This window comes from Ciconia boyciana, chromosome 1, assembly GCF_034638445.1.
Source record: "Ciconia boyciana chromosome 1, ASM3463844v1, whole genome shotgun sequence".
Classification (NCBI taxonomy): Eukaryota; Metazoa; Chordata; class Aves; order Ciconiiformes; family Ciconiidae; genus Ciconia; species Ciconia boyciana.
Genome location: NC_132934.1, coordinates 33,589,956 through 33,613,606, shown reverse-complemented (window position 1 = coordinate 33,613,606; position 23,651 = coordinate 33,589,956). Strand labels below are relative to the sequence as shown.

General features: G+C 42.3%; 1 long non-coding RNA gene across 3 annotated transcripts; it reads right to left on the bottom strand.

Annotated features, from left to right (window-relative positions):
• Positions 1-10,058: 10,058 nt before the first annotated feature.
• LOC140651932 (uncharacterized) lies at positions 10,059-23,600 on the bottom strand. Of its 3 annotated transcripts, XR_012042598.1 has the most exons (4): positions 23,435-23,600; positions 22,364-22,561; positions 16,565-16,625; positions 10,059-15,869 (listed from the first exon to the last, which is right to left on the bottom strand). It is a non-coding gene; the product is annotated as an uncharacterized lncRNA (long non-coding RNA). The 3 variants fall into 3 exon arrangements; XR_012042597.1 differs by lacking the exon at positions 23,435-23,600 and having other exon boundaries at positions 16,565-17,401; positions 22,364-23,385; XR_012042596.1 differs by lacking the exon at positions 23,435-23,600 and having other exon boundaries at positions 22,364-23,385.
• Positions 23,601-23,651: the final 51 nt, after the last annotated feature.

The following is a 23,651-nucleotide window of genomic DNA, read 5'->3' as shown; positions in this document are numbered from 1 at the left end:
CAGATTAGTTAGACGTTGTTAAATGGCTGGGCCTCCCGAGTACCTAGAGACCCTAGGCAATTTTAGGAGTTGTCTTTGAGAATTTGCATTTACAAGTATACACTCAGATTCTGGTTTTAAAAAATGGGAGCTGAGGAATTTTAGACCCACCGTTAAAAAAAATCCTGGAACAAAATTATCGAGCAAAGGGGTGAGAAGTAAAAATCAATATGGACTGTAATCAATCTATCTGATGTCTTTCTGTACAAGGGTACAGATTTTACATGTAAAAGAGAGGTGTTAGATATCGTTTATCTTGACTTCCTTAAGATTTGTGATATTGTGACATAGTAACAACATGGTTTAAATGCTTTTATTGTCACCTGAGTGAAAATTTTGGGGGAAAACTGCTCTCAGTAGTTCACAGACAGACTGATGAGATGTGCTGAGTGGGGTTCTGCAGAGATCTGTCACGAATGTGATACTGTTCAATATTCCCTTTAAAACCTTGGATGGTGGAATGGAAACTATGCTTGTAAAACTTGTGAATAACGAGCATCACGTAGAACACCAGCTGTCTTGGCTTGTCATCTGATACTGCTGAATATTGAATGGGCATAAGAATAGCTCTTCCTTTCCTGGCTGTTCCTGAGCTAATCAGTTACCTCCAGTGACCTCTGTAAGCACCTTCTGCTCAGCCCTTGCTTCTCCCCATGGCTCTTCCACGCTGGCATGGGCTTCTGCCCTCCGCTCATCACAGCGATTTCACCAGCCGAACTGACCTGTGCTCAAGGCTGATGTGTCTTTGTCCTGTGGGGACAATGGCAAGATGATCGGTAACTGAGCACATCTCCAAGGCAAAATATTTTAATAAAAGCTTTCTGGATAAAAATGAGACTGAAACCCTAAATGTGGTTTCACACACCTGACCATTTTTTCCTGGCTCATCAAAGCTTTCAGTAGATTCTGTATCTTTTCCCAGAGAATCGTAGGTCTGGTAATGTTTGGTTCACAGGCACTTTAGTATTTCAGGAAGAGATCCTTTAAAGCTGGGTGGGGGAGGTTTTTTTGTTTTGGGGAGGGCAGCTGTTTGTTTTGGGGTTTGCGGGGGTTTTATTGTTTGGGGTTTTTTTTTATCTTCAAAGTCCCTGTCTAGCAAAACAAGACTCTCTTTTCCTTGGAGGCAAGTTATAAGATCTTCAAAGCTAATAACTGTCCTCTGTCTTTCAAGGCTATGTTGAAGCCTGGGGCCATAGACTGTATTTCCCACAGCCCCCAACAAGCTCCATTTATGCCTCTAGCTGTGATGCTTCTCTAAGTATCAATAACCTCCCATCACTAACAAGGTCAAATACCACATTTATAAAATACTTCAGTGTTCTTAGATTGAGGGCAATCCTATCTTTGTCTGGGTTTATACTCCTTTACGGCAGGAGGCCTGGTGCTCTGGTGAAGCGGTAGGGGAAGACATCCATTGCCAATGTAGTAAATGCCAAAGCTGAAATACAAATTTTCAGGGCTCGTTTGAGTTCAGCCCCTTCAGTCTGTCAGCATGGAGTTTATCAGCACATGGGGGAATGAGAAACAGACTCTTGAGCACAAATAAGTAACAAAACTAAAAAAAGGGCTCTTTAAATGTGTTCTTACACTTCAAGACTTTTTGTTAACTGGAAAGAGAGCCTTGTGTGGGATCATCATTTAAAGAGGAGGCAACTGCAAGCAATTTCCATTAGACACCAAGAGACAGTACACCTGGGTGAGGTGTTGGTCATGTTCATTACATTTCTTATCTAATTGTGTGATACTATCAAGCCCTACTCACTGGAAACGCAGCCATTCTAATTATGTATAGAATCGTGGTGCTAAATAACAATGTGGTTAGATGAGAAGAGTCAATGCTTTAACAGTTTTGCGGCCTTCCCCATATGTTTGCAGGGCAATAAGATGAAAATTTCCAGGTCCTGCTTTGATAGATCACAGCTTATAATTATAGTCACATTGCATGGGAACGTGAGCACACTGCTGGCTAGATTAGAGAAAGAGACAGACAAGATCGAAGCCTCCCTGGTTTTTTTTCCCCTCTCCGAGTGTGCTAACATGTGCCTACTTTAGGAATTTTGATGAGATTGTTTTCATACTTTTCCTCCTTTCCTCATTTTCATAGCTCTGAAGGTTTCGGTGGTTCTGCTTTGTTTCACTTCTAATGAATTCTTCTTTTGCTTGACCTTTATCTATTTTCACCGTATTCATTTGACTGTACTGTATTCCTTTTCCCCCTTCACCACAATCTGAGCTCTCCACCCCCTCCAATGCTGTCTCCACCTCCTTCCCTGGAGGCAGCCCCTGTCATTATCACCTCTCCTTCACTCCTCTCTTCCCTAACATAAGCGAGAAGCTCGATGACACACAGTTTCCTGCTTAAGAGGAGGCTGTTCATCGGCAGCTTTTATTTATTTAATAACCCCTTTCACAACGGTGCTTTACAGTTTATTGTAGAAGATACAGGAAAGAAAAATGAGCAGTGGTTTATGGAGCGGCAAGGTAGAGCTATGGGTCCCTGGGCCCTGCTCTGTACTAGCAGATGTGATAGTGCCATGGGCTGAAGGGCTGTGGATCATAGCCTGGCAAAGCACTAAGCCTGACTTTTGAATGCCTTGTACCCGATCAAAATATTCACTGAATCATAGGATCATAGAATCATTTAGGTTGGACAAGACCTTTAAGATCATCAAGTCCAACTGTAAACCTAGCACTGCCAAGTCCACTACTAAACCACGTCCCTAAGCACCACACCTACACATCTTTTAAATACCTCCAGAGATGGTGACTCAACCACTTCCCTGGGCAGCCTGTTCCAATGCTTGATAACCCTTTCGGTGAAGAAGTTTTTCCTAATACCCAGTCTAAACCTCCCCTGGTGCAACTTGAGGCCATTTCCTCTCATCCTATCGCTTGTTACCTGGGAGAAAAGACTGACCCCCACTTCTCTACAACCTCCTTTCATGTAGTTGTAGAGAGCGATAAGGTCTCCCCTCAGCCTCCTTTTCTCCAGGCTAAACAACCCCAGTTCCCTCAGCCGCTCCTCATAAGACTTCTGCTCTAGGCCCTTCACCAGCTTCCTTGCCCTTCTTTGGACACGCTCCAGCACCTCAATGTCTCTCTTGTAGTGAGGGGCCCAAAACTGAACACAGTATTGCAGCTACATAATACAAAATACTGATCGGGTATGAAGTCACTCCAAAAGTTGAAGTGTTCCCAAAAGGGGTAAGTGTTTGATGACGGGTCTTATGACAGATCACGTATTTTCTTTTCTCACTAGGATTTTACTGGACCTCCCATATCTATCCTCAAGTCTTTTCTTGGTCATTTCTTTGCCCAGTTATAACTGTTTTGCCCAAGAGCAAAGGTGATTCCTCGAAGCACCCATTCTCAGCTGTGTCCTTCCTTTTCCTGCAGGTACTGCAGCTGGGTCTGTACATCCTTTACCTTGGACCTGGCCTTACACCAGAGATCTCCACTGCCATAGTAGCCAGCAGTGGCACTGTCACCCATGTAGAGCCCATCAAAGGCCATAGAAATGTCATTTGTTTTCAGTCTTATCGGCTGTGATCTGACGTGGATCTGGGAAGAGACTTTGCTGAGGCTCTGGAGAGGAGCTGCTCTGCAGCAGTCCCTCACTGGCAAAATGGCCAGGGATAAGGAATACAGTGCCGTTGCCTTGTGTATGCTTAAGGAGGGGCATCAAAAAATCTTGGACCAGTGGAGCATCTAACCAAGGCTTTGCAGAGGGCCTATAAAAAGTCTAAGAATACCAATATATGGTCCAGTGCTGGGGGATGTCTTCTTTGCACCCAAATGGACTTGACTGGAGTTGGTGTGGGAGGGGCATGCAGTTCCCGAGTACAGCAGGGGTTTGGTGGTACAGCCCCGAGCCTCCCTTCTGTAGGAGCCACTTCCCCTCCTCTGAAGATGGGCATCCATCTACACTGATCGGAGTATTGTGAGAGCGGCGACGGGGGGACAGTGGATAAACAGGAATCCCTCCATTCCCAGGTACCCTTGAGAAGGTCCCAGGCTAACAGGGGCATGAAATGAGGGACAAACTCCTTTGCGGGTGCTTTGCTTCCTTTTCATGGCAAGTCTTATTTTCTGGGCACACTGCCAAGCAGCAGGGTTTTCCAGCAGGGCTGTCCAGTCTTCTCAGTTATCCCGCACCTTGACCTTTCTGCAGCAGAGATGCTCCCTTCTCTGGCCCATCCTAGCTCAGAAGCTTTGATCAAGAACATGTCACATCCCCATCTCTTGGTGGTTGGGAGACTACTTCTAAGCATTTAGCTTTTGCTCGCTCTCTCTCTCCCAAAACCTTTCCTATTGAACAGGCAGACGCAATTTTTAAAGTGATGGCATACACATTCACACATCTCACACAAACCCAGAGCTGTTTATTACCATCAGAAAGTGTTTTGGCAATGGATGGATGTAGAACCAACCTAGCTGTCCATCCTTTGCCAGTTTTCAATGATTGTATAGATTTGACTTAAGTAATACCGGAAATTAGGTGACTGGTTTTTGGATAAAACCGGGCATACTTTGCGACCAAGATGTTTTCTTACTAATTACTTCTTTTAGTTATGTGTTTAATTCCACCCAGAACATATTTTAGGTACCTAAGAGGTCTGATTATTTAGGTTTAGGTTTAGGTCTGATTATTAACTCTAAAGTAAGAACTGCACCGTTTCCTTCTTACAGAGCTACCCAGCATCACCAGTTCCTTTTAATTTCACAGTAGAAAACATTTTCTTTTCCAAATATTGACCTCAGTGTAGAATTAGCCAGGCCTTTTCAAGATGCTAAGCAAATGCATTAGACAATGCAGATAGAATAATTGCCCACAGGACGATCAACTGAAATGCTGCCTCCCAAGTCATGTTGCTCTTATCCCTAACCTCCTAGGGGAGAGAGAAAGAGGAAGAGATACTGCAATTTCACCCATGTATGCTACTCATACCTGATATTACCCATGACAACAGAAAATATAAGGAGGAAAATGCTGAATATGCACTTCTAAGAGATGGATGCCCTGGAGCAACAGAAACACAAAGCAGCTCCCACAAGAGAAGAATAGGATTAACTATCTTGATTGTTTTATAAAGACGTCTGGTATGTTTTTCCTGTTATGAGGCAAAAAAAGCTATTTGCTACACATGAAAAATATGTAGAGCCTACCTGGTGCTAAAAGGCAAGGGCATGAAGTATAAATAACTTAGAAAGTGAGAGAATGAGTATGGAAAGAGTCCTGCACGGATTTATCCAGGCATGTGTTAGTGATAGTTCAAGAAAAAATAACTTAGTTTGAAGGGATTTTTACATGTGTCTAATTTCTTAAGTGCATAGACTGTGACTCCAGCTCCTGAGAGGAGCAAGCCAATGAAAACCAAACTAAAAAAGCCAAAAGAAGTGGGAAGTAGCTTATGTTACCTTACAATATTGTATTTTCCCCGGTAGAGAGATTGTGGTCAACATGTTCTTCTCCGAGAGTGGTTCACGCTGCACTTAATCTGGTACAACTGTGGGCTGCCACCAAAGATGGCAGTCTTTCTGTCTTCATGTCCCCACTCCCACATGTGTCCCCGTTCTCTTCCTTGCATCGAGGGATTATGCAACTCCAGGGTGAATCAGCTCCCCCATCCAACAGAAAATGAACAGGTTTTTGGTGGGATAGTTTGCTTTGGGCTGACCCAAGAGAACTGAGGTGGAGGTAGATGGGGAGGATGGGGAAGAAACTGATGAGTGTATGGGGCAGTGACCTCTTTACCTCCATCAGCTTTAGCCAGAGCAACATTTCTGACTGCAGTCTTAGGCAGCTTCAAAACTGGAAAAGCACACAGGGAGAGCTGTTCTCTGTCAATATGCTGCTGGACCAACAGCAAAGATCTGGGGGAGGAGAAGCTGACAATAAATGTGATGGAAGAGGCAGAATTCTGAGGGGTTTGAATGCTAAAGCATGGGAAACCACCATCTCAGCTCTTTTTGGAGAACAGAAGGAGACGGACTCATGCATCTTCCTTCACCTAGTGACTGAGGAGAGTTTTTACTGAGGAAATTAAAATCTCACTTAGCTTCAACCAAGAAATATTAATTGTTTTCTCATTTGCTGCTGTTCAGATATTTTCTGCTGATCACAGTCTAGCAGATGATGTGCTATAAAAGGTGGAGGCAGCATAAAATGCCTTGCTGAATAATTGATCACCACCCCTCCAGGCTATGTCCATGGATGAATGCATATGCCAGTTAGGATGACTGTGTCCCCAGTTAATGTTCTTAATTGACAAACACTTGATCTGAATTAAAATAGTAACTTTAAAGACATCTTATTTATGTCAGAAGGGTTTTTGTATTTTATAATGTTTCTTTTTTGTGTGTTTTTCTGATTAAATGCTGGCACCTTTTGGCCCTTTTATTGTATGGACATTTAGAAATGGATGTATTTTTAAAAAACAGTGGTGTAAGTCTTGATCACACTAAATCAATGGGAAACCTCCTGTTCACCTTCCCTCTGTACTTTTTCATCCAATGTGGGTTGCTACAAACATGCTATAATTCCCCCATTTTCTTAATAGGAATTAGGGGACCAAATAAAAGCCAATATATGAGGTCCCTGTATCTCATCCACAAAGGCAACATGAAGCAGTAAAGGGCTAGAGGGCAAGACAACAGGGTTGCTGAACTCAGTAAATGGCAGAGATTTCCCACCTTTAAGCCCACTCTACAGGTTTCTTGTCCCTTCACAAGAATCACAGGAGGATAAGAAATTTTACTGGAAAATAGCTCTGATTCCTGAACATCTAAATTTTTAATGTGGCTGACGTTATGCACATATTGTCTTCTGGAATTTATTTCAGACTCTGGAAGGAGGAAAAAAAAGAAGGAAAATTAAAAAAAAACTGAAGGAATTAAGAGAGTTGGAAAAAAGGCAACATTAGTACCAAATGGTGCCACTGTACATGAGCTCTCCTCTCAGCTTTCTGCCTCATCCCTGCTTCCTCAGTGTTGCTTCTCCTGAAATGCATGGGTCTGGCTCTTAGAGACCTTAGGCCATTCTCCTGTCTGTTTGCTTTTGGGACAATTAATGGTTATTTGGAGGCAGCTGCCTGGATTTTCTCCCCATGTGACTGTTCACACGGTCACATCCAAACTCAGTCATACTTGTTTTACATTTGCTATGATAAGCTGATTTACTATTTCCTGTATAAACTGTTTAACATGACCTTGTAAGTCCAAAGTTAACATGAATTGTAAAAGGAGATAAAATCAAATGTCATCATTAATAATTTTATTTTTCAGTCTTTTTAAAGGCATTTTTACTTTTCTTTCAGGTGAGAACCTGGTCCAAAGTATACACAGGTGTGTCTACACACATCATGCATACTGCATGTAACCCTCTACAGTACAGGAATATTAATTGGGATATAAGGTCCAAGGTGAAGCTTTTGAACGTTAGAAAGTGGCAAGTTTAAGATCCCCTTATTACTCCTTTTTCATCTGTATTCTGCACTGAACCAGACAGAGATCCCATGGAGCAACAATACGTGCTGATACTGCATAATGCACTTTGCGCGGGGGACCAAGTCAAGGTCGTACAGTCAGCTGGCATCTTCTAACTTCTGGGTAGCTGACTTTGCTACCCACAGAATGTTCTCCTTAAGTCACTTCCTTGCTTCTTTTTTACAAATAATCTGAGGTTTATTTTAAAGAAGAAAATACAACCGTGTCATGTGTGTCCCAGGCTATGGACAGATGCCCTTTTCCAGATCCAGCTGTGCTGGGGTGAAGAGTTACCTTCCCTGCAGGTTCATAGCAACCTGCCCCTTCCCCAAGAAAACCTCCTGTGCCCTGGTACCCGCCGGCTGAGCCCACCATCCGCCTCCGAGGTCAGAATGAAATCGCTCCAGGTTAAACAGGGTGAGCAAGAGGCTTCGCTCATGTGCCTCATTCGGACTGAAATGGTTAGGGGAAAGTCATGAGTCCCAGGGTGGGAGTCCATAAGTCTCTCAGTGGACCCTAAGGAATGGTACCTAAGAAATGGTGCCTCCCGACAGAGAAGGCGATGAGTGTGCCAGTGCGCTGTCCGCACAGGGGCATTTGCAGGGTGGACTTCTGCCTACACCTGAGCAGCCCAAACAGAAGGACAATGATAATTTTTTATAGTTTTGTTCTCTGCTAAAGCTACATAGATGTTCTTGTGACAGAGGAAAGGCAATTTCCCTGGAAAATATCACAGACTTTATATAAACTGTGCAACTTCTCAAATAAAGAGAATGATTTTTCAAGGCAAGGACAAAGCCTTGAGCAACCCAGTCTGACTTGAAAGCTGACCCTGCTTTGAGCTGAAGATTGGACTAGAGACCTCCTGAGATCCCTTCCAACCTGAATTATCCTGTGATCCTATGATTTTTTAAAGCAAAAAATAACCAGCTACAGGTTTGCTCTCACTAGTGCTATAAACCGAATGCAAATAATTAGCACTTTGGAGCACCATTGGGAGGGTTCCCATTATAGCTGAGACAATCAGATGCCTGGCTGCCCCCAGAAGGATGGTTTGCGCTCTGCCAATCTTTCTGCTTTCTTGTTACCGCTCATATGGCCCCACAGTTTGTTGGATCCACTGGCTGAGCTGGCAGAAAGCTGGTTTCATGAGCTGACCTGGCTCACCCATGGGTCAGACAGCGCCAGAGGCAAGAAAATGGGAAAAGGTGGGGCCACGTGGCCAGGATTAACCCTGGAAAAGCAGGGCCTTAGCTTCTCACGTCAGCAAGCTGTGAGATAGTACAGTTTTATTCTTGTAAGTTAATGTAGGTGTGTCTAGTCACTGTCTGGGTCAGTTCTCCCACTCTCATGTTTAATTATCTGATCCTTCAGGACTGCAAGGATGTAGGCTGGTTTCTGTGCCTCCGTCTTGCAATGCATGTTTAGACTGTGAGTGCCAGGAATCAAGTGCTGTATCTGTGAAGTACCACTCGCATGTCTGCTGTTAAATAAGTGATAATCTACAAAGAGCTTTTTGCTTCCCAGTAAGTTGCCTGTTTGGAGGCTTTTCTGTCTTGATCATAGGTCAGATTCATGTCCTTTTTGACGTTAGGACAATTTCTTTTTTGAGTGATTTTCAGTGCAACCTTATCGCTCAGGTTACCTATTTTTATATTGCTGACTTGTGATGTGTGCAATGAAGCCTGACTCGCCGCAGCCTAGAAAGAACAGTCCAGCTCTCTCCTCCTTGCCTCTAGTTACAAGCTCCCGCTGCTTCCAATCAAACAGCCGTGGGCTGAGACGGACTAGCTCACAGATCAGAGCAGAGAAAATGAACTCTGCAGAAAACCCAGCAGGGTGGTTACAGTCAGCCTGGCAAGCTGCTCCAGCTCACCATGCCCTGCTCTGTCCGTAGGTCAGCCAAGGCGGGGGGGAGGCAGGGACGGACCCTTGGGCAGAGAAGGGGAGCACTCCCTGGGGGTGCAGCCTACAATGAGCTCGTACAAAGTGATCGTGAAACTGCAAGATCAGTCACCTTTTGCTCTTCAGAAGTACTTGCATTAAAATGTTTCTTCAGGTGATTTTACATAGAAAAAAATTCCAGGAGAAATTCCCCATGAATCAGTAAAAGACACTTTACCGTATTTTTTTTCCCTTGAACAAATGTAGCAGAAAATAGTTATTATTTAAAAATGATTATTTCTTCTGGCATAGAACAAGAGCAAGCCAGAGAATATTTTATACTTCATCGGCTAAATATTTACAATAGTAAAGTGAAGTGGCGGTTTTCTTTTTAGCTTTCGGCAACAAATGCAAAACTGTGCGGTGATTAGCTTTACATGAAGTCAGTGTGAAAGAACAACAGTATTTTTAAGAAGCTGTCAGTGGCTTATCTCACAGCTGGCACCTATTAATACAGTGAGTATTTTCTGCAAACCCAGATAGACTCCAAAATTAACACTATCCATTAAGAAAGACCATGGAGTGCTATAATTATGTCAGAATACTTTGGCCGGCAATAAACAAATCATTCTTAATGTTTTATTCACATCCATTAACACAGGCTTCTAACTAGGAAAGGTGTAAATTTATTTTTTTTTAATACAACTTAATCCATACATAGTTTAACATCATGCAGAAAAATAACAATTTTTCTATTATTTCCACATCAGCAATTTTTGTGGGAACTAGCCAGTTTGACATCACACTTTTTTCCTAGTAATGTCCCCATGTCAATGTGTGCTTTCACCCAGCCTTCTCAGACTGCTCAGAAGTGACACAATTACTTTAGACTCAGCAGTGCAGCAATAAATTACAAATTGTCCTCTAGCTTGTTTTTGCACACCCACGGAAAACTTCTTCCCTGCGGTTGTTCTCAAAAGACTTGAGATTCCATCTGCTTATTTTATTTCCCAGGTGGAAAAGAAAGGGAAAAAACCCAAAAAAGATAAAACTGAAGAGTCTGCATCCATTTCAACCTCTTCAAAATCCAGAGTGAATGCTTGGATTTAAGCAGAGTCACTGAAGATTTACAGTGACGGACAGACAAGAACGCAAAATCTTAGTCCAAGGCTGAGTTAGGAACACATGTAAACAACCTGGAAGCAGGTTTAAACAAGAACGAACTTGCGCCCACTGTTTATTTCAGTGTAAACACATAATGCTATCTTGAAATAAAGTCTGTGAATCAATTCAGGCCGTAAATTTGACCCTGTTAACTACCAAAAGAAGGTTCCTCAGCTGGGACACTGGAGGAGTATTGAATAATAAGCTCCAGTGCTCAGCTGCTAGTTAAGCGGGAAGCCAGGCTGGAGTAATGGAGAATATTGCCATGATTCTGGGGATTTAGGTGTTGCAAGGGCAGCCTCCAAAAAAAAACCAAACCCAAAGCTCTAAGAACTTATCTAACGTAGCTCATTTGCTGAAAGCACCAAGAGGCTACAACAACTGCAAGTTACTGGACACATAAAAGCTAGTAGCAATAACTTTTTTCTGAAAACATAATTTAATCTTTCTATGGGGACCTCAATGCAAACATTTGCAGAGGTTACTGGTATCCTTGAATAATGTATCATCTGGGCTTTCCAACTGAAGAATGTTTTTTTTCCCCAATACAGCAATGCAGTTATCCTAATACAGCTGAAAAACATAGTGTATCACTAGTTTTTACAAATGCTCTGACTCTTCCCATCTCTGTTTGATTTCAAACACAAAGAAAGTGACAGTGCAGTCACATTTGCCTGTGCAAAATATTTCATGTGCAATAGAAAAAAAACCAAAACCCAGCTATTACATAGTTTGTTACCCTCTGTATAATGTTCAGTTGCTTCTTAAAATAAATTTATATCTAATAAAGCAACTTAGTAGCTGACAGTTTTTCCAACAAAATAAAAAAACTACACTGACTTACTTTGTATATGACATTTCTTGACTTTTGGAAGGCTCCTGGTATCAGAATATGACCCCTCTTCCTTGCCAATTAAAAATGAAATAAAATAGCAGACAATAAAAGAAAAATTTCACCCAGACCATCTTCTGGAACTGACTGTCTCTTGCTTTTAACTCCCTGGCTTTGCCACTGTCCAGGTACAGCTGCAGCACACTCATATTATCACTGACGTTCCTGCTGTTCATCTTTATATGGGTAACATTAGCTTTACAATACTTCCCATCTTTGATAGCACCGGAAACAGACATTTCAAGGTTGCTTCTGAACTTGGAGGTTTTGTGTAGCAACACCATTCATCAGCACATCTAAGACACTATGATTGGACTGGCCAGAAATAATTCTTCCAAGCTCTTTACTGAGGACTTCAAACTGAAGTGGCAGCATGCTGTGAGAGATCATCCTGACTATGCCTGCTACGCCAACCCTTTCGACACCTTCTGAACACCAGAGAAAGCTTATATAATCTGTAATATCATCGCCATAGGTGATTTTTTTTTTTGGTTGCATTTCCAGACCTTGAATGTACTGTAAGGAACATAGAGTACTGGTGCGTTTGTGGTATGTGTCTTCTTATAGAGATCTGAGTGAATGGTTCAATAGTCAAACTTCTTTGCTTTGTACTCATCAAAGTTCAAGATCCTTTTGTATGGATTGTAGAATGCATCATCTAGGATATGGATTTCATAGGATGCATCAACTGTGCTTTGCATATAGCACTTTTTGTTACAATTTACAGATAAAATGTTTCAAGTCATTTTTAACTTAAAAATTAAAACAAAGAAAAAAAAAACCAGTCACTTTAGAAATTTGCCATTTGCCAATCTTCCATCCCACATCTCTGTTCAATAATGCGAAAACATAGGAGCATTCAAACTTTCCGTAAAGTTCCTGAAATCCCACATGTAGGCTTCAGCTGGAGGACATACATTGACAGTGTGTTATTAACGACTGGTATAGGAACTGCTGTGGGTGATAAGCAGGTGCAGATCTATACCTCGATGTATAACACTGGAGATAACAAAGCCAAGCGTCATCCTTCCTCACTCACTGATTTGCATGATTCAGTTTAATTGGGTAAAATGAGTCGGGGACACCGGCCTCATCTGTTAATAGCTCTCCCTGACAGCGCGCACAATTGCCACCCGGTCCCCAATGTCACTCTTGTAAAGGTTCTCTGTGCCTGACTGCTAGTCAATTAATGATCAGGCTTAGAAGGTCTCTTTGGCTGGTGTTAGTTCCCCCAGTCGTGCAAAGCAGCTGTAGACCTGGCCTAGCTTATGACTATATTTTGTTTGTTTTGCATTGCCACGTAGCAGCACAAAGCAACTAGTGCCTACTGATGAGTCTGTCTCAAAACTTCAGATAACGTTTTCAGCTGAGCCAAGATTCTTCTTATATATCTTTAGTTTATGGCAGATATTATGCTACTGTTCTTGTGTCTTCTTATTGGGTTTCTTCCTGGGTTTTCTTGTTAAATGTTCGTATGGGAAAAACCTTATAAAGAAATTCTCAGCCAAAGATCAATGTTAAATTGGAGTCGATATTGAGAATGTATATCACTAATTTAACTGAAAGTACTCCCAGAAAATATATGAACTGCATCTAGTGATGGCTACTCACATCAAAATCCAGATCCCTTTTTCACAGATTTAGTCATATCTGCAACCGATGAACTGAATGTCAGGTCCTGAATGGACACTACCAAAGAGACTAAAAGTAAATATGTATTCTTGCACAGATGTCTGCTAGCTATTTTACTTTTGTAAGGTGATATCTCAAATGTAAGAATGCTTTGAATTATAAATTGAATAGTCTGGTTTATTTCCATACTATTTTATCCTTTGATCTATGGATTACAACACTTGTTAAGAGATACAAATCTGCTGCATATCTAGGCACAGAGAGAAAAACTCTTAGATTGCATTAGCCTTTTTTATTGGTGTTGACAAAGCAGGCAGTTTGCTGTCAATTACAAAGGGTTTAGTTTACCTAACCCTATATTCAGGTGACCAATTAGTCATGCATATCAAGGTAATCTGATGATTGAAGACTTCTGTATGTCCATCCCTTGTCCCAGTCAAGCCAACAAAACAATCACAGTGGTTGGTCCATTACCAGCATGATAAATAGAACTTCAAACTACATCGTATTACTCTTTGAAGCTATATCAACCTTTGATTGCTACAACATCTAAAATGAAAATTGGAAGGACGATACTTACTGTGGTACCCAACCAATTCTATAGCTTCAAAGACTATAGATGAAGTAGATTTAGTTTGGAAGACTAGCCTATCAATAATGCTAGTATTAATGAAAGTAACACCCTTCTACTCTATAACAGGCTTTCTTCCAGGTCTAGTCTACCTGCCTTCTTCCTCGTATCTAAGAAAAAGGTTTCAAACATCAAGAATTCCATATTCCAAATTCCATTTAAATCACTTATTATCAATGCTATTTTGAAAGCTTGTTTTTGAAGCATTCCACATTTTCCCTGCCTTGTAAGAGTGTTACAATGCCCTTTATTCTTTTAGACTAATCCAAAGAGCTCACTTGATATACTTGAGTGTTCTGCTCCATCAGAATAATATCTTATCCTGGCAAATGTCCAGCTGGTATTTCATTTAAATTTAAACAATAGAAACCATTATGATTTTGAACTCCCTTCACTCAATTCTCATCACACGAACCCAAGTTTGTACCCCAGCGCAAATACATGACCTTCCCACAACACTGTTTGAAATTAAGGGATAGTTAGCTTTTGGATGTGCCATCAAATTATAAACTGTAATCTATCTTAAAGCTACAACTTGAATAAAGCTCAGTTTGGCAGACCAGAGAGATTATGATTCATGCTTTAATTTTATCTGTCAGGTGCTATTGCAGTGCTATTCTGGCTAGTGGCCCAGGCAAACTCCTAAGGCGGCAGAACACAGCTCTTAGAATACGTGCACTTTTTAGACTTAGAAGCTCTATGACCTCTCTTGTATTTGACCTCCTGAGGTTACCAAATGAACACAAAGTCAATCAATCATTTCCTGCCACTGTCTTGTTGAGGAGCTTTTTTCCTATGTCTGCCATACAGTTTGTTATCTTCTAGTTACACAGGGACAGATTCTTATCTGGAGTTAAGTGTACAGGTCAAACAGCTTGCATAAAGGTATGTTGGTTAACCCAAGCACAGTATGTAGCCCATTTTACTGCACGTTAATGAGAGACGTGGCTAAATAGTTTCTGCTACATGTCTCCCTTCTTAACTGTGAAATAGCTTTTTTTCAACAAATAAATCCAATTATAGGAATTTTTTTTCCTTTCAAAGAATTGAACTACAGATAGAACTACTGAATTTATTTGAAATCTTCTTAAATGTACAGCTAACAAATATTCTGTTGTTACTATATAAGCTAGGAACTCACATTACTAATTACTTCATCTGTTTAAGTACTTCCCCAAGGATGAGGGAAATGGTAAAGCCTTTACTGTATGTTCTACTGGTATAACAAAAAAAGACATTCAATGCTTCATTCTTAGCAATATTTATCAATGTTTATATGAAAATAGTAGTAGTTAAATAGACTTAGTGAGGACAAATTTGGGCATTAAAGTTGTCTAGAATGCTACAGAATTTGCAATTAATTAAAAATAGAAGCTTCTAGATAGTCTTTTCATAAATCCAGTCTTCAGGAAAATGTAATTCTTCTCCGAACCATCTAATTTAATAGAGTATGTATAAAGACTTTATTCTTCTGGGAGAGGTATATTAAGCCACTGCATGCCCATATGTATCTTGCAAGCGGTAACTAACAAACTGAGGCAGAGATCTGGGGGTCCGTTTGAAAGCATAAATCAGAAGCTGTCACGGAAAGCTGACTTAAAGCTTGTGCTTACACTGCCTTGATCCCAGGGTTTCTTTGAAGATTTCTTTGTAAGGCTGTAAGAGAGCATTCTGAGGGTTAGTCAAACGTACATAATGGCTACAGATGATGATAACTCCAATGCAGAATTAAGTAGCAAAATTTATCATTTTTCAAACTCCCTTTTGTGTAACTACATTTCCTTTTCCTTTCTAGCAGGCAGAGAGCAGCAGTTTAGCTTGAGAGCAGAGCTTTTGCATCAGCAGTGTGCCTTTGCAGCGGTAGCCGTACAGCCTCCCTGGCCATTTGCAGGCTACACACAGCGAGACCGTGTGGTGCAGCTGCTTCGTAAATAAGTCGTCTGACCTCGATGTTCAACTTCCAGTGATGGTGATCTGTGACGATCATCTTGATAATTGCAATATTTTTTTCCAGGGCACTTGTTTTTAAGGTTTAAATCATCTTAAAAATAGCAGCGCTGCAAGATTAGATAGTCTTTTTTTATTTGAACAGTTCTTCTTGAATCCGGAAAAATTTGGAGAGTCTTCTACTTGAGCAATTACCTAACAGGAGGAATCAACACCGATCCATGTTGACTGACAGGTTCCTCTGGGAGGTTTCTGCTTCTCCCAGCCCCAGCCCACCTGTCAGTGCAACGGGCTCACTACAGACAGTGCTCTGAACCTACAGGCAAAGCCTGAGGGTACACTCCATGTTAATTAAAGAACTTCGTTACTCTTCCTCTCTCTCATTTATATATTTATTTATTTTGAAAAAGCAGCTCTGTACAGAGCTTCTACCAAATATTGAGTCTCTACACAGTCCAGCCCTGCACTTGGCAGCAATACAAGTCCAGCCAAAAGGACAGAGAGAGAGACGAAGGGGTGGTAAGACGCAGTGCGTGGTTATTTAGGGATGCTGGCATTGCAATAACCTTAGCACAGTGGCAAGGAAATTGTCTTCTCCTCAGGGGAGAGGCTTCCTCGCCTGGCCTTGATTCTGAACCCACACAGTGATGTGTTCTATTAGCTGGATCTGATCCCTGTGCTTTTTTTTGCTCCTTTTTGTTGTTTAGATGCTATATTTTATATTAATTTACTTAAAAGGAGGAAAAACCCAGGAAAAAAGGAAAGTGTAACACTGGGGCTGGAGGCAGAGGATGCTGACATGGATTATGTCATGAAGGATATAATCTTTTGCCAAACTGAGACAAAGCCAGTGATTCCAAGCAAAAAAAAATAATTATGAGATCTCTTACCAGCACTCCTGCATGCTGCACCTTGCTGCACCTTTATTAAATCCATCTTTCTCTTCCTTACCTAGAATAGTGTGGAAATTGGGAAGAGGAAACTCGAGAGGTATCTCATGGTGATCTCTTACCTCAGAGTATTCCATAATGAAAATGTAGCGAGCTGATACGGAATACCTTTTAAGACAAATTTGCAACTGTTTTGAATATTTATGTACCCATGTCTCTGTGTGTGTATATATAGCTATGAGCAGTGAAATATGCTTTTTATTATACACGGAGAAGGCATTCTTCTCAAGGACTCATCATCTTTGTATGTTTTTTTCTGACAGAAGGTTGGTTTGTTCATTCACTACTCCTATTACATATGAAAAAAGCAGTACATCTGCAATATCCCTTTTTCCTCCTGATGCCACAGTGCTATACATTCACCCTTTCCCCTTCGTTTGTCAGAAATAATGCCTGTAAGTCAAATTCTGATCGCAAAGTAAATCTGGCAGAATTTATAAAAGAGATTTACGGTAAGAAAAATTGAATGGCACTTTTGATCCAAAGGTGGCTTATGGCACTTGTGAATCCAGCCATTGCAGTAGGTGTTTGCGTGCTGACTGACACCATGTCGAAATGCTGAACTAGAGCTGGAACTTGCTTAGGGGCTTTAGTTCCAGTATTTCGGTTTTTGCTCTGACAGCTCTTAAAAAATGCTGTGTAGGACCAGGAAGCTATGTGACTTTCAGCCATATCCCCTAATCAGATTCAGAATGCTTTAAATATTGCTGTAAAGTGTGAAATCTCCTCTGGGCTACTGTTCTTCCTTTGGCACTATTTCCACTGGAAGCCTGCCACCTGCATGACACAAAAATAGGAAACAACCTCTGGCCAGATTTTCAAGCTTTAAAACAACTCCTAAAAGAGATAGCATCAGTGAAGGTGAAAAGCGAGCAAAAGAAGAGTGAGACATGACAGAAAGGGAACTTGGAGGATGGAGCAGGCAGAATTAGCAGCACAGAAGACCAGCTAGAAAGATAAATCTCAGGTGTAAAGACAAGGAGGAAAAGAAAGCAGGAAGGAGGATGAAGGAACACATAAAGAGGAGAAGGAAAAGGGAAAAAAAACAGCCAGGAAGATGACAAATAGCAGAGAGGGAAAGAGGGAGCAAAGTAGGAGGGATAAAGGCAGATGATGAAATCAGGGAGCAGACCTGAGCATATAGCATTGAGAGTGGGCTATTTTTTCTCTCCTATAGCCCCGAGGGAGCTTGGCTTGCTAATCAAGGTACATATGTGTTCACCCCTGTAACCAGCTAGATCTTATGCTGATGTCAGCAAGAATGGGCAGATTGTTTCTGTTTAAAGGAGCCTCTGCAATGCATACCCATTCCTCCTCAGGGGGCTCTGGCTTTGCCCGAATGAATCCCCCTTAGCAGAAGATGTACTGGACACTACCTCAGTTCACCCTGATGGCAGCAGCCAAGGAAAGATTTAGCCCCAAATTTAAAGAGTTGATAATGGCAGCTTCACTCCAGTTCCTTTAACCCCAGAGACTCAAATTCACAGAGGCTAGTGAACTTTATCTCCCTCTGCTTCCTTTATAGATGGTTCAAAGCAAGACCCCAGCTTTACCACTTTGAACCATTTGCCCTGGAGAAGCCAATCTTTCACCATTTGTTAGGAGGAAAACTTCCACTGGCTCCTCAAATTCAGACATAGGTTGTGTAAACACCTTTCCGGTGTCTGAAGCCATCGCTTGGCATACCTTCAATCTAGCATTCACAGACAGTTTTTAGCACACCTCTCCTGTGAGAGGTATGATAGAAGAATAAGTATCGGTATTATTTATTAACAATCTTTAGTGACCTATTTGAAATGAATTATCATCTTCAGTCTAAAAGACTGTCATGTGCACCACCATGCCTGGGAACCTCAGCAAAAGGACCAGAAATATTTAATGAGTACTAAGAATGTTCTTTTATTCCTAGCAGTGATCCTTCACACCTCGGATTACCTCCGAGAGAGGGTGAATGGAAAAAGTAGGGAAACTTCTACTTTAAGAGTTTTCTGCGATGAAGTAGAGGACTTACAGAGACTATAGAGCTGAACATTTGCCATCTTTTAAATCACTACAAAATCTGCAAAGATAAAGGCTAGGCCCAAACCAGGAGAGTAAATGAGAAGTAGGCAGTAGCTGAAATAATTATCTGATAATTACCAAGCACCTGAAATTAAGTGGTTTGATAATTTCATTCCAGTACACAGAGGGCAAACATAAAAAATAACCACTATGGTCAAATTTTTCTTGATCTAATGATCACCTACACAGACAACGATATACTGCTGCCGCACTATAACCTGCGGGTGTTCTGTGTACAATACTCTTTGTCTTGTGTTTGGAGCCAAATTCTCACAAACATACAGTCAAATTATGGCCCTACAAATATTCCTGGACTTATTCACCACCGTGTTACTCCAGGTTCATGACAGCATATCCCTGCTGATGTTGGGGCCATTCTAACTGTGTGAAACCTGAAGGATATGGTGGTGAACCAAGTCTCATGAATGCAGTAGTTCCCTAAAAATTATATAATGTGTTTAGGTCAGCCTTGTACACGCAAGTAAGTGCAAACTCTTTTAAAACATGCTTTAGGCTCTCTGATGTTATGACGTACTCTAGATGTGGTCCCTCTCTGCCTCAGCCCTTTCTAAAGCAGAATTTCACTCTCCTGCCTCCACACACTAATAAGAGAAGTGTGGACTGCCAGGAGCCGCTGATACTTTTTTGATAGCTTGGGCTGACCCCAAGGCTGAGCAAATACATGCTGGAGGGGCAGTTCTCCCTGTCACCAGTCTTACTGTCTTTATTATAGGGTCTGCCAGTACCTTTCACTTTTCAAAAGCTCTGAATGTTTTTTTGGTTGTTTTTTGGGTTTTTTTTTTCAGTGCAGTAGCATATGGAAGCCCAGACAGGATTCAGGCCTCATTATACCAAGCATGTTAAAAAACCTCACCAGACAAATTCCCATGAATTGATTGAATTGTGTTGATTTTATTGTATCAGTGCAATCCAAGCAAAACAGATATACTGTGCTGGAATAATGTGCATTTGTTCCACTGCAATTTTATACTTACATAGTTTTCCTTTTTATAAATAGGGATTAAAAGGTGGTTTCTCTACAATATAATGATAATCATCTTCATGGAGAATTTTTTAAACTCAAGCAGTGATGAAGTGATTGCTTAATTGCTCAAGATGCTGGTAATGCAGCAATTGGCATAGGTTTGATGTGCGTAACAACGGTTCAGTTATTATTAGTTATGTTAGTTATTAACTAAATAACTAAATGTTAGTTATTAACTAAATGGCAAGTCTTCATATGGATTTACACAGCAACAGCCTATTCTTAAATAACCTCATATGTGAACACTTTCTTCAGGAACAACTGTAATTTTCTCTGCAGCAAGAATTTTCACACAAAAAGATACTTAGAAATTGCTACCATCCCCTTTCACATCCTCTTTAAAATGAATAAACTTTTAACTGACAAGTCATGCATGCCAGAACATTTATACCATAAGATACTGAAAATATTATTAGATCTTTAACTTCCACAAAGCTATCAGCATATCATATTCAATATCATAATCATACCGTGAGCATTTCCCTAGTACAATGCTATAAAAAAGTCAATTTTAAGATAATAAGAGACCAAACACTAGCTAGAGAGTGAATGTCTGATGTACAAAGAGACAAATATATTGCCCATCCCTTCTGTCTTAAAGATGTGTTTACTTTAGCTCAGCTGAATTAAAATAGGGTGCTAATAACTATTGTGGAACAACTGTACTTCTAGATGAAATCAAACTTAAAACTAAGGAAACTCAAAATGAAGGTTCATTCATCCCCTTTCTTTCCCTGAAACATTTTTTTGAAGACTGCTAATATTGACGCCATCAATTTTGTCATTCAAACTATCTACGTCATGTGCCATACAAATATTTAGCAGAAGACAGATGAGTTTTCTGGGTTCACATGATGACAAAACATCTGGCTATGGAATTCCCAACTTTGTCACATTTGTAGCAAAGTCCTCCTAAACATCTTGATTAAGCATTTGACTATTCCATCTACCTCTTCCATGTGCTTTCCTGCATTGCTGCTAAAAGATGCTTTCCTGAAAATGAAATCCTTGGCTCAAACAGTTGGTTTCAGAAATTAAACATGATTCCATAAATGGACAAAAATCAGTACCTTTCAGAGAAGAAATACAGTTCTCCGAGGAACACAGGTACTCTCACCCAGACTTGACAGCAATGTGGTATAGTTTTGTCCATCCTAGGGAAATGTCCTGTTACTGGACTACGTTCAGGATTAGCTTGGAGTTGCCTAGCCTGGCTTTCTTAATAACCTCTTGTGAAGAACACTGCATGCTCCTCACCCTCGGTCCTATGACAAACCACCACTGTTTCAGTTGCAGAGATGACATGGGACAGCTCGGTACTTTCACTGGTGTTCCCTTGTGCTCCTATTTGAGGACAGAACAAGGTGCGAGGAAAACGGCCTTTCTTGCCTCTTCAGTGTTACTCAAGAATAAGACCCATCCTTGCACAGACCCATGGGCACCATGGGAGGCATCACATGGAGGGCACCATGACCCATCCACCTGAACTTTTGAATGCACCATCCGAATCACCTTTCAGTTCCCAAAATAAGGATTAGTTGGGAGTTCAGTGGGAAACGGGCCCAACGCTGCTGGGAAAACATCGTGATTTTTAAGCGCAGTGGTTTGGGTGATGGCCATGCAGCAGGTCTGGAACACGACAACCAGAAAGATTACTCGGCTGTTAGGGATAACATTTGTGGCTGGCAGTTGCGATTCTCCCTGCTGATTAGAAACGGTTCTCTCCAAGAATGGTTCCTGCGGGATTACAATATATCCCAGCATTTTGTAACCATCAGTGGAAGTTCTGTTTTGTTTCTCACAATTGGTATGGAAAAAGTAGGCTGAGACAGAGGAAAGGTCAAGAGAAAGAGGTTGTTTCAAAATAATTGCTTTCTGAAAGTGGGGAAAGAATATGTTTATTTATACAGTAGAGGAAGTGCACTGTGGAAAAGGGCACAAGGAGACAGGTTTTCTCCACTGCTTACTGTCTAGAGATTTCTACGTAGCATGAGGTTCAAGCACAGGTGAGCCACCTCATATAATTCTGTAATTTTGAAGGCTAGATGTCCAGTTCTGATGGACTACTGGTGCAAAGCTCTCGTTACAGTCAATGGAGAGAAATGGTCCCCATAGATGAGAAAATCATACGCCTGTCTTAGCATCAGATCAATCACCTTCAGCAGGAGCTTGTTTCTCCCTGCTGGGGGTTGGGTCTGGGCACCTAGTTCATGTAGATGTCTAACTAAATACAAACCCAGGCCAGCTGTCTGTGCCTGGCGTGGCCCATCCTCAGATGTGCAATCCATACATTTTGTTCATAATTTACAGAAGGCTCTATGAGAAGCATAAAAAGAGAAGAAACAAATCACAAGAGAGGAAGAAAGGAAAAGGCAAGGCAAATATGGAAAAAAAACAGAAGGCAGGGAAAATTACAATACTGGAAGCAGGATGTGAATGCAGAAAGAAATTAGGATAAATGGCCAACCACAAGTAGGAAATACTACACAGGCTTCAAATTGCTGGCCTACAGGATTGCTAGAGAGACGCAGAAAACTGTGAATCTTTTAAAAGTATTAGTACTTCTACATAAATGTAATGTCCCGACTAATGGGTCTTTCATTGCTTCCCTAATACAACATCAAGCACCTTACCTGCATTTTCCTGTTCTTCGGCATACCCCAGTATTTCTAGCTGAAATTCTTTTTGACCACTTTGCCTTCAGAATCAGAAAGTTTCTCCATTGTCCACTTGCTTAATTTTCAAAGAAGTCTACATCTTCAGTTATGCTTTTTCACACGCTTGGGCAAAGCTCCCCTTGGGCATATTTTGTTCTCGAATTGCCGTCGTTTCTTGACAAAGACAACGCAGCAAAAATAGCTTCAACCACTACGATGCTGACCAATATCACCTCATTGTCTGCTTGCACTCTGCCATCTACCTGCCATCTAACTGCCGTCTTTTGTTAGGTACTTAGGTCATATGCTCTTTGTTCTGTTTGTACAGCATCTTGCAAAATGGCATCCCAGTCTGCCACTGGGGCTCCTGTGCACTAAGATAACACAGGTAATAAACACCGGTGTTTTGTTTAACGTTAACCACGTTGTACTTGTAAGCTTCTAAGTGCAAAAGCACTGTGCTTTTGCGGACACACGGGTACGAGGTAACACCACTCTCCTGGTTTTGTATCGGTACCCATCATGTTCTCCACCCGCCTCAGGCTAACGGGCTGGTTTAGACCAAGGTTTCTAAGCAGAACCTCGTGTTTAGTTTTTTCCCTTTTTTTCCTTACTGTAAAGCACGGCCTGGAGCAATTTCTTTGGGAAGGAGAACCAGGCAACCTAGACGCTATTGCAAGCAATACCGGGTGATAACAGAAAAGCGGGCTTCCAGGGCAGAGCCGTGCAGGCCAGCTTAAATCACTCGTACTCCGGTCAGCCCGTTTTGCCCAGCACCGCCTCACGCCTCCCCGCCGGGGTCGGCCCCTCCGCCAGCTCCGCGGCTCGACCCTCGCCGCCCGCCGGGCCCCCCGGCCCCCACCGCCCGGGCCGCTCCGGCTGAGGGCTGCGCGGCGGGGCCGCCGGCTCCCCGCGGCCTGCCTTGTCCGCGGCCTCCGAGACGGGCCCCGGCCGCCGGCTCTGCCCGGGCGGGGAGCGGCGGGGCAGCTCCTCCCCGCCGGGCCCCGCGCAACCCCCACCCCCGGCCCCTCATCCCGCCCGGCCTACCCCGGCGCCGCCGCGGCGGGGGGGGGAGGAAGGCCGCCATGCCCCCCGGGCGGCCCGTCCCCGCTCCCCGGCGGGACAATGGCCGCGGGGCGCCCGCACGCCAACCGCCGCCGGGGCCGCCCCTCGGCGCCGGCCCCCTCCCGCCGCCGCCGCGCCGCCCCCTTCCGCGCCGGGCCCGCCGCCGCGCCGCGGCTCCCCCGCCCCTCCCGCCGCCCCC